Raw genomic sequence first — 13,192 nt, forward strand, 5'->3', positions numbered from 1 at the left:
ATGGTGTGTTCCTGTAGCCCCAGATACTCAGGACTCTGAGATGGGAGGATCACTTTAGCCCAAGAGGTTGGGGCTGCCGTGAGATGTGTTTGAGTTACTGTATTCCAACCTGGGTAACAGAGAGAGAGACCCTTTCTTAAAAACAAAAAAATAGTTTTTTAAAGTCATCAGGAAACTTTTTAGATGAGTTATTCAGTTATTTAGTTTTGGTGGCTATTCTTTTTATTTTCTCCCTATTCTGAAACTCACTTTTCTAACTTCCTTAGTATGCATTTTAATAGAACTTTTCAAAATTCTGTTCATACACTATACTCTCCTGGTTCTCAATTTTCTGACAGTTTTGACATTTCCATCTCTGTCTCCATTGTCTGTAGTTACCTTTACAAAGACTTCGTCTTTATCCTTTGGCTTTTACTGTCCTGATTCTCAAAATTCACATACTTACAGTCTTATATTACCACTTATAAGCACTTTATTTCAAAATGTATTTTTTAAATGAATTTCTCAACCATTTTAGTTCTTTTTTTTTTTTTTTTTTTTTTGAGATGGAGTCTCACTGTCATCCAGGCTGGAGTGCAGTGGCACGATCTCGGTTCACTGCAAGCTCCGCCTCCAGGGCTCATGCCATTCTCCTGCCTCAGCCTCCCGAGTAGCTGGGACTACAGGTGCCCACCACCACGCCCGACTAATTTTTTGTATTTTTGGTAGAGAGGGGGTTTCACCATGTTAACCAGGATGGTCTCGATCTCCTGACCTCGTGATCCGCCCGCCTTGGCCTCCTAAAGTGCTGGGATTACAGGCGTGAGCCACTGCACCCGGCCTTTAGTTCATTTTTACTTTTTAAGTGTACACTATAGTGGTCTTTAGTATATTCACAAAAATTGTGCATCTATTACCACTACCTAATTCTAGAACATTTTCATCACCCCCAAAAGAAACTTTGTATTCATCAGCAGTCACCCCCCCCCCCCACACACACACACCCATTTTCTCCTCCCTTCAGACCCTGGCAACCACTAATCTGCTTTCTGTATCTAGATTTGCCTATCTGGACATTTTGTATCGATGGAATGATACAACATGTGGTCTTTTGTGTCTGGCTTCTTTCATTTAGCATTTTCAAGGTTCCTCTAAGTTCTAGTTTATATAGGTATTGCATTGCTGGATAAAATTCCATTGTGGAGATAGCTACCACATTTTATTTATCCATTAATCAGCTGATGGACATTTGAGTTTCTATTTTCTACTTTCAGATGTTATGAATAATATCACTAAAAAAGTTTGTATACAAGCTTTTGTGTGAATTTGTGCTCAGCTCTCTTGGCTACATACCTTGGAATGGAATTGTTAGGTAATATGTTAACTCCATGTTTAACATTTTGAGGAACTGCCGAAATGTTTTCCAAAGTGCCTAAACCATTCCCACCAGGAATTTCTCCACTTCCTGGTCAGTATTTCTTAATGTTGGTCTTTTTTGTAGCCATCAGATGGGTATGAAATGTTATCTAATGATTTTGATTTGTATTTCTCTCATGACTAATAATCTGATAATCTAATGACTAATAATTAAGCATCATTTCATGTCCTTATCAGACATTTGTATGTATCTTTTTTGGAGAAATATTGATTTATATCTATTTGAAAAATTGGGGCCGGGCATGGTGGCTCACGCCTGTAATCCCAGCACTTTGGGAGGCCGAGGCAGGTGGATCACGAGGTCAGGAGTTTGAGACCAGCCTGGCCAGCATGGTGAAACCCCATCTCCACTAAAAATACAAAAAATTAACCGGGCATGGTGGCGTGCGCCTGTAGTCCCAACTATTCAGGAGGCTGAGGCAGGAGAATGGCTTGAGCCTGGCAGGCAGAGGTTGCAGTGTGAGCTGAGATCACACCACTGTACTCCAGCCTGGGCAACAGAGAGAGACTTTGTCTCAAAAAAAAACAAAGAGAAAGAAAAAGAAAAGAAAAATTGGATTATCTTTTTATTGTTGAGTTGTATATTCAGGATATAATTCCTGTATCAGATAAATGATTTATAAGTGTTTTCTCTCATTCTGTGGGTTGTCTTGGTGGTATCTTTTTTTGTTGATTGCGGTAAAATATGCATAACATAAAATGTACCATTTGTACAATTTTAAGTGTACATTTCATTGGCATTAAGTACATTCACAGTGTTGTGCAACTATAACCCCCATTTCCAGAACTTTTTTTTTTTTTTTTTGAGATGGAGTCTCTCTTTGTCGCCCAGGCTGGAGTGCAGTGGCACGATCTCAATTCACTGCAAGCTCTGCCTCCTGGGTTCACGCCACTCTCCTGCCTCAGCCTCCTGAGTAGCTGGGACTACAGCCACACCCGGCTAATTTTTTGTATTTTTTAGTAGAGACGGAGTTTCGCCATGTTAGCCAGGATGGTCTCGATCTCCTGACCTCATGATCCGCCCGTCTTGGCCTCCCAAAGTGCTGGGATTACAGACGTGAGCCACCGCGCCCGGCGTTCCAGAACTTTTTCATCATCCCAAACAGAAACACTGTACCCATTAAATAAAAACTCTCCTTTTTCCCCTCCCCCAGCCCCTAGTAACATCTCTTCTACTTTCTGTCTCTAGGACTTTGCCTATTCTAGGTGCCTCAAGTAAGTGGAATCATATAGTATTCGTCCTGATAGTATCTTTTAAAGTGTAAACATTTTTAATTTTTATGAAGTCCAATTTATCTATTTTTATTTTTATAAGTAATTTTTAGTAATTAAAACATTTTTAATTTATGTTGTCACTTGTGCCTTTGGTGTCATTTCTAAGAAGCCATTGCCTAATCTAAGGCCATGAACATGTATTTTGACCATTTTTAGTACTCTCTTACTTGATTCTCGCTTCTGTATTTAAAACATCCACCAATATAACTATCAAAGGTTTTATGGGAGGAGTTTTATTAAGTGTTCTGCTCTTTTTTGTTGTTGTTAAGATCAGGATAGTAGTTTTCAAACGGTAGAGTCTTCTGGGATGTTTAGTAAAATAAAAGTTCCTCAGCTGTTTTGTGTATTTGTAATAAACTTCCAGGAGACTTTGCATGATGTGGTTGAAAGAGTGTGGAATTAGAATAGTCTAGCCTAGTAATTAAGAGCATGGATCGTGAAGCCTAATTACCTAGGTGTGAATCGTGGCTGTGTCACTTCCTGGCTGATTTTGGACAAGTCACTTGTTCTCTCTGGACCTTCATTTCCTCCCTCATAGGACTATTGCAAGGATTAGCTAGGATATAGCTGTAAAGCATTTAGAATATCTGTGGATATATATAACTTAGAATATCTGCAAAGCACTTAGAATGGTTTTGCAATGATCACCATATAAGTATTAGCTGTTATACCCTTTAAGTCACAGTAATGTCATTTCTAGAGACCTAATCTAAGAACATTATCAGAGATGTTACATAAAGATGTGTGTATAACAGTTTCATCACAGACACTGATTGTAAAAGTAACCACATATAGTCAGTAGACATATGGTTAAATAAATTAATGAAATTTATGAAATGTCATATAGCCATTAAGTCACATTGTCAAAAATATTTAATGCCATGGGATGATATCAGTGAAAATGTCAAAAACACAACTATATGTAGAATATGTCTCTAAAATTTTTTAAAAATTCAAGGCAAGGGGCTGGATATGGTGGCTCATGTCTGTAATCTCAGCACTTTGGGAGACTGAGGTGAGAGATCACTTGAGGCCAGGAGTTTGAGACCAGCTTGGGCAACGTAGTAGGACCCCCCATCTCTACAATTTTTTTTTTTTTAGAGTAGCCAAGCATGGTGGCTTGTGCCTATAGTCCTAGCTGCTTGGGAGTCTGAGAGGCAGAAGGATCACTTAAGCCCAGGGGTTGGAGGTTACTGTGAGCTATGATTGTACCACTGCCCTCCAGCCTAAGTGACAGAGTGAGATCCTGTATCTTTAAAAAAAAAAAAAAAAGCCAGGTGCGGTGGCTCACACCTGTAATCCCAGCACTTTGGGAGGCTGAGGCGGGCAGATCACCTAAGGTCGGGAGTTTGAGACCAGCCTGACCAACATGGAGAAAGCTCGTCTCTACTGAAAAAAGAAAATTAGCCGGGCGTGGTAGCGGGTGCCTGTAGTCCCAGCTACTCGGGAGCCTGAGGCAGGAGAATCACTTGAATCCATGAGGCGGAGGTTGCAGTGAGCCAAGATTGCGCCATTGCACTCCAGCTTGGGCAACAAGAATGAAACTCCATCTCCAAAACAAAACAAAACAAAACAAAAAACGAGACAGGAGAGTGGAATGTTAGTCGTGTAATGCATATAAAGCAATATGTTAAACTGTTGACAGTGGTTATTCTTGGAAGCTGGGAGATGTTATTTCAATTTTCTTCTGTACTTTATTATATTCTTCTGATTTCAACAATGAGTATTTTATACTTGAAAAAACAAAGTAAAATTATTTTTGAAAAAGATTAAGTGTGGTGAAAAACCTCATAATGTGAATAGGAAACCTGAGTTTAGTACCAGTTATGTTATTAAATAGTTATAAACCTTGAATGAATTTTATCTCTTCCTTGAGGAGCACAGTTTGCTTATCTGCAAAGTGATGAGTTGGACTAAAATAAAGACTGTATGGTAGAGTGGTAAAGATCTGGAAGTCAGGAGTGAGGAATTAGGGATGACAGTTGTGGAGGTCACTGCATGAGTTCATATCCTAGTTTCACCTCTTATTACCTGGTGACTTTTGGCAAGAAATTTAGCTTCATTGTGCCTTAGGGGTTTTTTCATTTATAAAGTGCAGATAATAGTAATACCTCATGGGGCTGTGAGAATTAAATGAGTTAATATATGTAAAGGCATACATGGCATGGCACACAGTAAAAACTAAATAAATGTTAACTAATTTTATTGGTATGTAAGCTGCTTTCTAAGCAGTCATTTATTACCAAGAATATTTTTAGTTAGGTGGGTGGTTTCTTGAATTTGTCTATCATTTGAAAGTTTAACTAATTTTTTATTTAGATATTTTCAGGATTGCTGAGGCTATCTATTTGTGAAGTTGAATATTGTGGACTTTGGACTTGTTTTGTTTACTTGTCTTGTTCTTATATAGGCAGCTGCTTTGGGGCCCTAAGTTACCTCATTGATGAGGGCATTTTGTAGTCCTTTTTAGCACTAAAAATCTCACACTTGATTTTCTAGAGTGTTTTCTGGCTCTTTGTTTTGAAACTAATGTTGTATGTAGCTTAATCTAAGTTGCATGGGCTGTTAGGTTGTAGCTATTTTCCTTCAACTGATGTTTTAATTTTAAATTTAGGAAATGGCATAAAACCCAAGAGAATACATATTATAGCTCAGTTGACTAGCCTATTCTAGGAAAAGCTAACATTATAACATAAACTCAGCTAAAAGTTGGTAAAGCATGACCTCTAGTTTAACTCAATTGATGCATAGATGTTATTTAACTTAATCCCAGAAAAAGAAATGTAGCCAAATGCTATTAAGAGATAAATCTAAAAATCACTTTCAGAGTCACCAACCATATTGAAATTCACTTTTGGAACTCTGAACAAAGACTGCAGAAATGTTACTTTTATAATATTATTTTATTTCACTGTCTATATGAGATAAGTCTTCAGTGAATAGTGACTCAGTTATCGTATTGCTTTGGAAATATCAGTGAGCAAGTCACTCTGGAGTACCTCACTCAGTTTATAGTTGCAGTCGTAATAAACATGATTATATTATTTCCTTATAGGGGTAAGAATGGAAATTATATTTTAATATATTTATTCTTAGATCTTCAGAAGCTCACCCCATCTCTGCATGGTGTAGCTACAGAAGCAGCCCAACGCAGGAGTCCAGTCATCATTTCTGTGTTAGAGTGTAAGTTAGAGTAACATTGCCAGGAAGCAAAAGGTAGGAGTTTGCCACAGTTAAGGGATACAATAACAGATATTAAGGGATACTTATCACAGATGTTAAAGGATATTCTTTGCTAACCGTAGTAACTTTTGTTCATTAAATATACCTAGCTAACCCATTACAGGAGTGAGGTATTGTGTCTTCTGGCTTGACAGTTAGGTAAAGCCAGCCCAAGACAGTTTTGTGACCTACTGGTGGAGGAAAAGGCTCTTGCCTTAGGGACTGGATTTTATTTTAGGATGTTGTTTGCCTAAGGTCAAAGAATTGCTACCCTATGTGTTGCAGAGATTTAACTCAATGCCTCCAAATTACCCGTGTTTACTTTTTGTATCTTCTGCTAACTTGGGTCCTGTTAATTACTTAGTATTTATATTCCTCTCCACATGTTTTCCTTTCTGAAAGTAAGAATTTTTGAGCTTTTCCTTTAAACATCTTGAGCTTTTTGTGTTTGCTGGTTTTCTTTTTTTTTTTTCAGTTAAAATTTCCATTTTTTAATATATAAGAGGCTGATAACATGTTTGCTTCTGTGGAGGAAAATTGGGAAGCTCTGGAACATCAGGACAATGTGTTTTTTATTGCACCACTGGACCTTTGGTACTCATTAAATTTTTTTCCCAACTTTTAAAACTTTATTTTATGCCATAGTACAAACATATTCGCAAGCTTTTTGATTTGCTTGTTTTAACAAAGTTAAGAATACAAAGTTTCTTACAGTTGACCATGGATGTTCCATTGAGGCATAATAGTAAATTTACAGTCTCCCTTAGAATGATCTGATTCTACTCTGGAGGCTAAAGCAGCGGGATTGCATGAGCCCAGAGATTTGAGGTTACAGTGAGCTATGATTGCACCACTGCAATCCAGCCTGGGCAACAGAGTAAGACCCAGTCTTAAAAAAATAAAAATCTACTTAAACTGGATCCACTGATTTACGTCATAAACTTCGAAATGCAATAAATGTACTGGCCTAATTCTTCCAAAGGCAGTTTGGGATCAGTTGTATCAACATCGGTTTCCTTTCATTCTTTTTTTTTGAGACAGAGTCTCGCTCTGTAGCCCAGGCTGGAGTGTAGTGGCGCCATCTCAGCTCACTGCAACCTCCGCCTCCTGGGCTCAAGCGATTTTCCTGCCTCAGCTTCCCAAGGTAGCTGGGATTACAGTCATCCGCCACCATACCTGGCTCATTTTTGTATTTTTAGTAGAGACGGGGTTTCACCATGCTGGCCAGGCTGGTCTCGAACTCCTGACCTCAAGTGATCCACCTGCCTTAGCCTCCCAAAATGCTGGGATTACAGTCGTGAGCCACCCTGCCCGGCTGTCCATTTATTCTTTAACACTGGCAAGATTGCTATTTACCATTTTATCTTCGAGAAGCATAGTAGAGTCAGTCCTCTTGCTTCTTGAATTTCTTCTTATGTACAACTGACTCCAGGATCACTTACACTGTGCCTTGATAATGGTAAGTCTGCAGCTTCTTCAGTATGGTCCCCTTTCCAGATATACAACAGGCAAACTTTGTTGCCTCATGGACACATAGAATATTCATTCTATCTATCTTAGTCCAGGTACAAAATTGCCTCTCTTACAGTAATCAGTGCGAGGTGCTGCTGTCTCAACAGATGCCCTTATTCCATAGCAGTTTTTTTCTCACAGATGAAAATATGAGGTAATTTCCACAAAGTGGCTGTATCGTAGGCCTCAAATATAAAGTCATTCAGACCTCATCTTTTCCGTTATACTCACAGGCCAAGCCAATAGCAGCTCCCAGGAGACCTGAGCTCTGACAATGCCATGGCACCTGTAGAAGTTCTTGGCATACATATGCATTGATCCTACTTTTCCTTTAGCACAACCTCCTCTTTGTCCTGTAAGCTCTGCAAGAATTTCTAGGACAGAAAGTTCACGAGTAAAGCTAAAGCCGTGAGCCTAACAGGCTGTGATGAGATGATCTGTGGAATTTATCCTGGCTTCAAGTCCTTCCCTTCCTCCTCATCCCAGCAATCTTCCTGACATCACAAAAATGACAGAAATATGAATAATTTCTGTCATTTTTGGTGACAATATACAGCAAATAAGCTGTATAAACAGAAGGGTCCATTTTTTAATTCCATTTGATGAACAGTCTGCATCATCCTCTAATATTTGAGTCCGTCTTCCCTGGTGAGCACTATTGTGATAGGAGAGCCCTCTTCCAACCATTGAGGTTACATTTCTTAATTTCAAGTTTGCCTCATTTGCAAAATTACAGAACGCTACCAGCACTCTGCTAGCTGGCTTCTGGGTGAGCCCACCACACAGGGTGAGATGGAGGTGGGCATCTTCCTCTCTAGTGCAAGCAGCAGTGGCCAGGATGTTATTATACTCTGCACCAGGCTGCAGGCCCATAGACATTTTTGAAGGGAACATAGTATTCATGGATAGGCTATAATTTTCTTGTCCATTCTTCCATTGTTGAATATTTACTGTTTTTACTATTTTTTTAACCATTGTAAATCATGCTTTGCTCAGTATCTTAATACCCTGATCTTTATTCATTTTTTAAATTATTTCTTTAGGGTAGATTCTCAGAAGTAGATCAAAGAGCACATTTTTAATGCTCTCTTGGTATGCCTTGCCAAACTACTTTCCAGTAGTTTGTGCCAGTTGGCACAACAGGTTGTGCCCATTTGCATTCTCGTGATGATCAGCTTGTGAAAAGTTTCTTTTATGGTACTCTTGGAAGCACTGAATATTTATTATTTAAATACTTCTTGCTACATTCAACAGTAACAAATTGACTCCCTTAAATTTTTATGTTTCAAGGTTATTTAAAATATGTGTGTATATTTATATTTTGTTGTTTTTATCCTTCTTCTGTTCTTTGCCTTCTTAGAAACAGCTTCATTGAGATATAATTTACATTCCATAAAATTCACTTATTATAAACGTAAGTCAAATACTTGAAGTCAATGATTTTTTTGTAATTCTATACAGTTACGCAACCATCACTGTAATTCAGCTATAAAATAATTGCATCACTCCAAAAAAAATTCCCTGTGTCATTTGCTGTTAATTCTATATCCCAAAGCCAGCCTTAGGCGACTACTAATCTGCTCTTTGTGTGTGTGTGTGTGTGTGTGTGTATGTTTTTTGTTTGTTTGTTTGTTTTAAGATGGAGTTTTGCTCTTTCTGCCCAGGCTGGAGTGCAGTGGCATGATCTCAGCTCACTGCAACCTCCGTCTTCTGAGTTCAAATGATTCTCCTGCCTCAACCTCCTGAATAGCTGGGATTACAGGCTTGTGCCACCAAGCCTGACTAATTGTTTAAAATATTTTTAGTAGAGACAGGGTTTCACCATGTTGGCCAGGCTGGTCTCGAACTCCTGACTTCAAGTGATCCACCCACCTCAGCCTCCCAGGCTTGAGCCACCGTGCCTGCCCTGCTCTTTGTCCATAATAGATTTGCATATTCTAGAAATTTCAAACAAATAATGTCATATAATATGTAGACTTTGTATCTGGCTGGTTTCTTTCACTTAGCATTATGTTTTTGAGGTTCATGCATGTTGTAGCATCTATCAATAGTTAATTCATTTTTATTTCAGCTATACTATATTTTGTTTATGTAGTGTTTGATGGACATTCAGATTACTTCCAATTTTTGATTATTATGAACAATACTGCCAGGAACATTTGTGTACAATTCTTTGTGTCTTTCATTTCTCTTGGGTAATTTCTCTAGGAGTAGGATTGCCTGGAGCCCATTTAATTTTATGTAATTGCTTAGCCACAAGAAAAGTTTCTTTTAAAAAATGGATGATAGCACTATACTTGAGAAGAAATACATAATTAAATGGTATAAGAGAGTTAAAGTGCAGTGATTGGAGCAGGTAAATGAAAAGTTCTAAAACATGCGGTATGACTGTAGTAATGAAAACTACTTCAGAATTTATTGGTAGATGAACAACTACTACAGTCTAAAACCAAGTGAAAGCAAATAAAAACAGTGAGCATCTAAATAAACTTTGAAAACTTTGATTCCATGAAAAATGACAAAAATGGAAATTGGGCATGTTTGCATTCATTAGGACAGAAACATGAGTATATAAGATATGTAAATTCTCTTTCCAGTATTAAAAAAAGGCCATCAAGATTATGATAGATAAATAGGCCAAGGAGTTAAGTAGTCAGTTTATTCAAGATGAATGCATGTACTCTAGTGAATAAACAGGCATTCCTCCTTGCTAGTAACTATAGCAATAGATATTTTATAAATTTGTTGGTTATACTAAATTAACAAAATCAAGTTAGTGCTAATGCTAGAGAGGTTGTGATGACATTAACTTCGTTGGTCTAGTCTGTGTGCCAAGCATTGTGGCAAAGCCATCTAGATCCTTGTAGATGTGAGATTTTGAAATAGCTTTCATTCTTGTTTGCTTGAATGTAATTTAAATATTTTAGTACTATATAAATAAAGGAAGAAATAAACCAAAAGATAAAACAGTTTTAGATTCTCCCATGTGCTGAAGTCAAATCTATCCATGCCTTCCTCTCCGCTGTCTTTCTCTCTGTCTGACTCAAACTCTGGAGGCACACATCCAACATGGGTTTTTTTCTTTTTGGGCCAGAGAGCTGCATACTTGCTCTGCTGTGTTCTGAATCCTGCTTTTCTAGCTCGCCTAAATCCTGAATCCAGTTGTTCTTTAATCCAGTGACTCACACCTTGGGAGTTTCCTGCACCCCACTCCAAGAAAATGCAATTAACTTTTCCATTTCAAGTAAATAATTCTGTTACGTCCTTTCTACTCTTTACTGATTTTGCTTTAAGTGCTCATCTGAAAATATGCTTCCTGTTGACTTTTTAAAAGTTCCTTGTAGAGTTCTTCTGTATGGGTGGGACCAAACATTTATGAGTCACTCCCAGTTAGTATAGCATAGTACAGTCATCTTAAGAGTAAGTGATTTTTTAGTTTGACAGGTTGTCCGCCAGAAAGTGATAAAGTAGAGCCAAAAGCAAGAAACAGAAATTGACTCTTGCTCTATTTATTTTCACCTTTTTTCATCTTTTTTCATCTAACATCAAAGATTATTTCCATTTCTGATACATTTTTATTGTATTTGTATTATTTTTGTCTAATTACTAGCATAGGTTTCTACGTCATCCATGCTTAAATGCTTTTCCTTGTTATATAGGGCTGTAAGACATTTATACTGTCAGTAGTTGAGCTTACTTGAAGTCATAGGTGAGGAGGTAATGTGTGATGATTAAGAAGTCAGGAATGATAAAATAAAAAATTTTCTATTTGTTTTATTGCGCTGACAATAAGTTTTGACTTATTAAAAATACATTGGCCAGGTGTGGGGGCTCATGCCTATAATCCCAGCACTTTGGGAGATTGAGGCAGGAGGTCACTTGAGCCTAGGTGAAACCTCTCTACAAAAATGGTAAAACCTTATCTCTACAAAAAATACAAAAGATTAGCTGAGTGTAGTGGTGTGCACTTGTAGTCCCAACTACCTGGGGGGCTGAGGTAGGAACATCACCTGTGTCTGGGAGGTCGAGGCTGCAGTGAGCCATAATTATGCCACTACTTTCCAGCCTGGGCAACAGAGTGAAACCCTGAATCAAAAAAATAAAAATAAAAAATATGTAGTACCAATTTACTACAATAATAATAATTTTCTTCACTGTAAATAATCTACCACTGTAAATGATCTTCTCCTATAGGTAGGGATACATCTGTGTTTGGTCTTTTTAGTCTTTTGTACTCAGATTGGCTTCACGACTTTAAGACCTCAGAAAGAAATGTCCCAGTAGGTTCTGCTAATTTTCAAGGAGTTAATACAACAGAATTAGAGAGTCTAGATTGTTATTTGATGTGACTTTTTTTGATCTCTTGTGATCTCTGTTGGCTTTTTCAAGTCATTGTGGTTTCTCTTTGTATACTGGTTGGAGGTATTAGCCGTTGGCTGTTTCCCTGGCCTCTTGGATGGTACTTTTCCTGATTTTCCTTGTACCTTTTTGACTATATGAAATCCCTTCAAGCATTTTTTTCCACTGGTTTTTCCTTAAATGTGTGTTCCTAAATGTTCAGTCATTGTTTTCTCTGTTAGTGTTATTTTTGGATCATTTTATATATTAGAATAATTTTGGTGACCATTCAAATGTGGATGCTTTTTAGATATATTGAGCCCTGAAGCCTGAATTTTCTGCCTTTACTTACTAGATGTCCTTATAGTGAATCTAAAAGCAACATATCCAAAACTGAAGTGATTCATTCAGTATCCACCCTTGCTCCAGTATTTCCAAATACAGATACTGGTGTTACCTGTCCAGTAGCCCAAGCTACCAACTGCTGCCTTTATCACTGAACACATAGTTTCTGTCACTGAGCCCCTCTTACTACTTCTAACACTGTCCTAATTCAGGGCCTTATGGTTTATTTCAGTAGCCTCTTAACTGGTCTCCAACTGTTTTAGTCTGGTACTCTTCAAGGTACTTCTTCATTGAATGAAATATCAGTTTGATCTCAGGACGTCCCTGCCTAAACCCTATAGTCCTAAGTTCTCTATCTGATAAAGGTTGTACTGCATGATATGTCCTAAAAGACTTGGGGACTGCTTACCTCTCTAGCCTCATCTCCTGTCATTCTCAGTCTCATACATCACACACTAGTCCTCTCGACTCCCCTGACCAACCCCACACTATGCTGTGTCTTACCTTTGTTTTTCATGATGTTTCAATCCCCTCCCTGCTTCCCCTGACTCACTCTTACTCAGCCTTATGATTCAGCATGGGACAGCTCCTTCAGGAATCCTCTTAATTCTCAGGGTTGGGCCAAGTGCTCCTTTTCTCTGTTCTTGTTAGTATGTAAAACAGGGTAATTTTTTTTTTTTTTTTTTTTTTGTAAATTTTACTTTTAAGTTCTGGGATACGAGTGCAGAATGTCTAGGTTTGTTACATAGGTATACATGTGCCATGGTGGTTTGCTGCACCTATCGACCTGTCATCTAGGTTTTAAGCCCTGCATGCTTTGGCCATTTGTCCTAATGCTCTCCCTCCCTTCGTCCCCCGCCCCCCGACTGGCCCTGGTGTGTGTTGTTCCCCTCCCTGTGTCCATGTGTTCTCATTGTTCAGCTGCCACTTATGAGTGACAACATGTGGTGTTTGGTTTTCTGTTCCTGTGTTAGCTTGCTGAGGATGATGGCTTCCAACTTCACCCATGTCCCTGCAAAGGACATGATCTCATTCCTTTTTATGGCTGCATGGTATTCCATGGTGTTTATGTACCACATTTTCT

The 13,192-nt window shown here is 38.3% G+C and overlaps 1 protein-coding gene and 1 pseudogene across 15 annotated transcripts in view; one reads left to right on the top strand and one right to left on the bottom strand.

Annotated features, from left to right (window-relative positions):
- Positions 1-13,192, top strand: part of SLMAP (sarcolemma associated protein) — a 182,536-nt gene that overhangs the window by 39,447 nt on the left and 129,897 nt on the right. The gene's annotated exons all lie outside the window — the stretch shown is intronic.
- Positions 7,237-8,304, bottom strand: LOC104660201 (annotated as a pseudogene).

This window comes from Rhinopithecus roxellana, chromosome 1 (assembly GCF_007565055.1).
Source record: "Rhinopithecus roxellana isolate Shanxi Qingling chromosome 1, ASM756505v1, whole genome shotgun sequence".
Classification (NCBI taxonomy): domain Eukaryota; kingdom Metazoa; phylum Chordata; class Mammalia; order Primates; family Cercopithecidae; genus Rhinopithecus; species Rhinopithecus roxellana.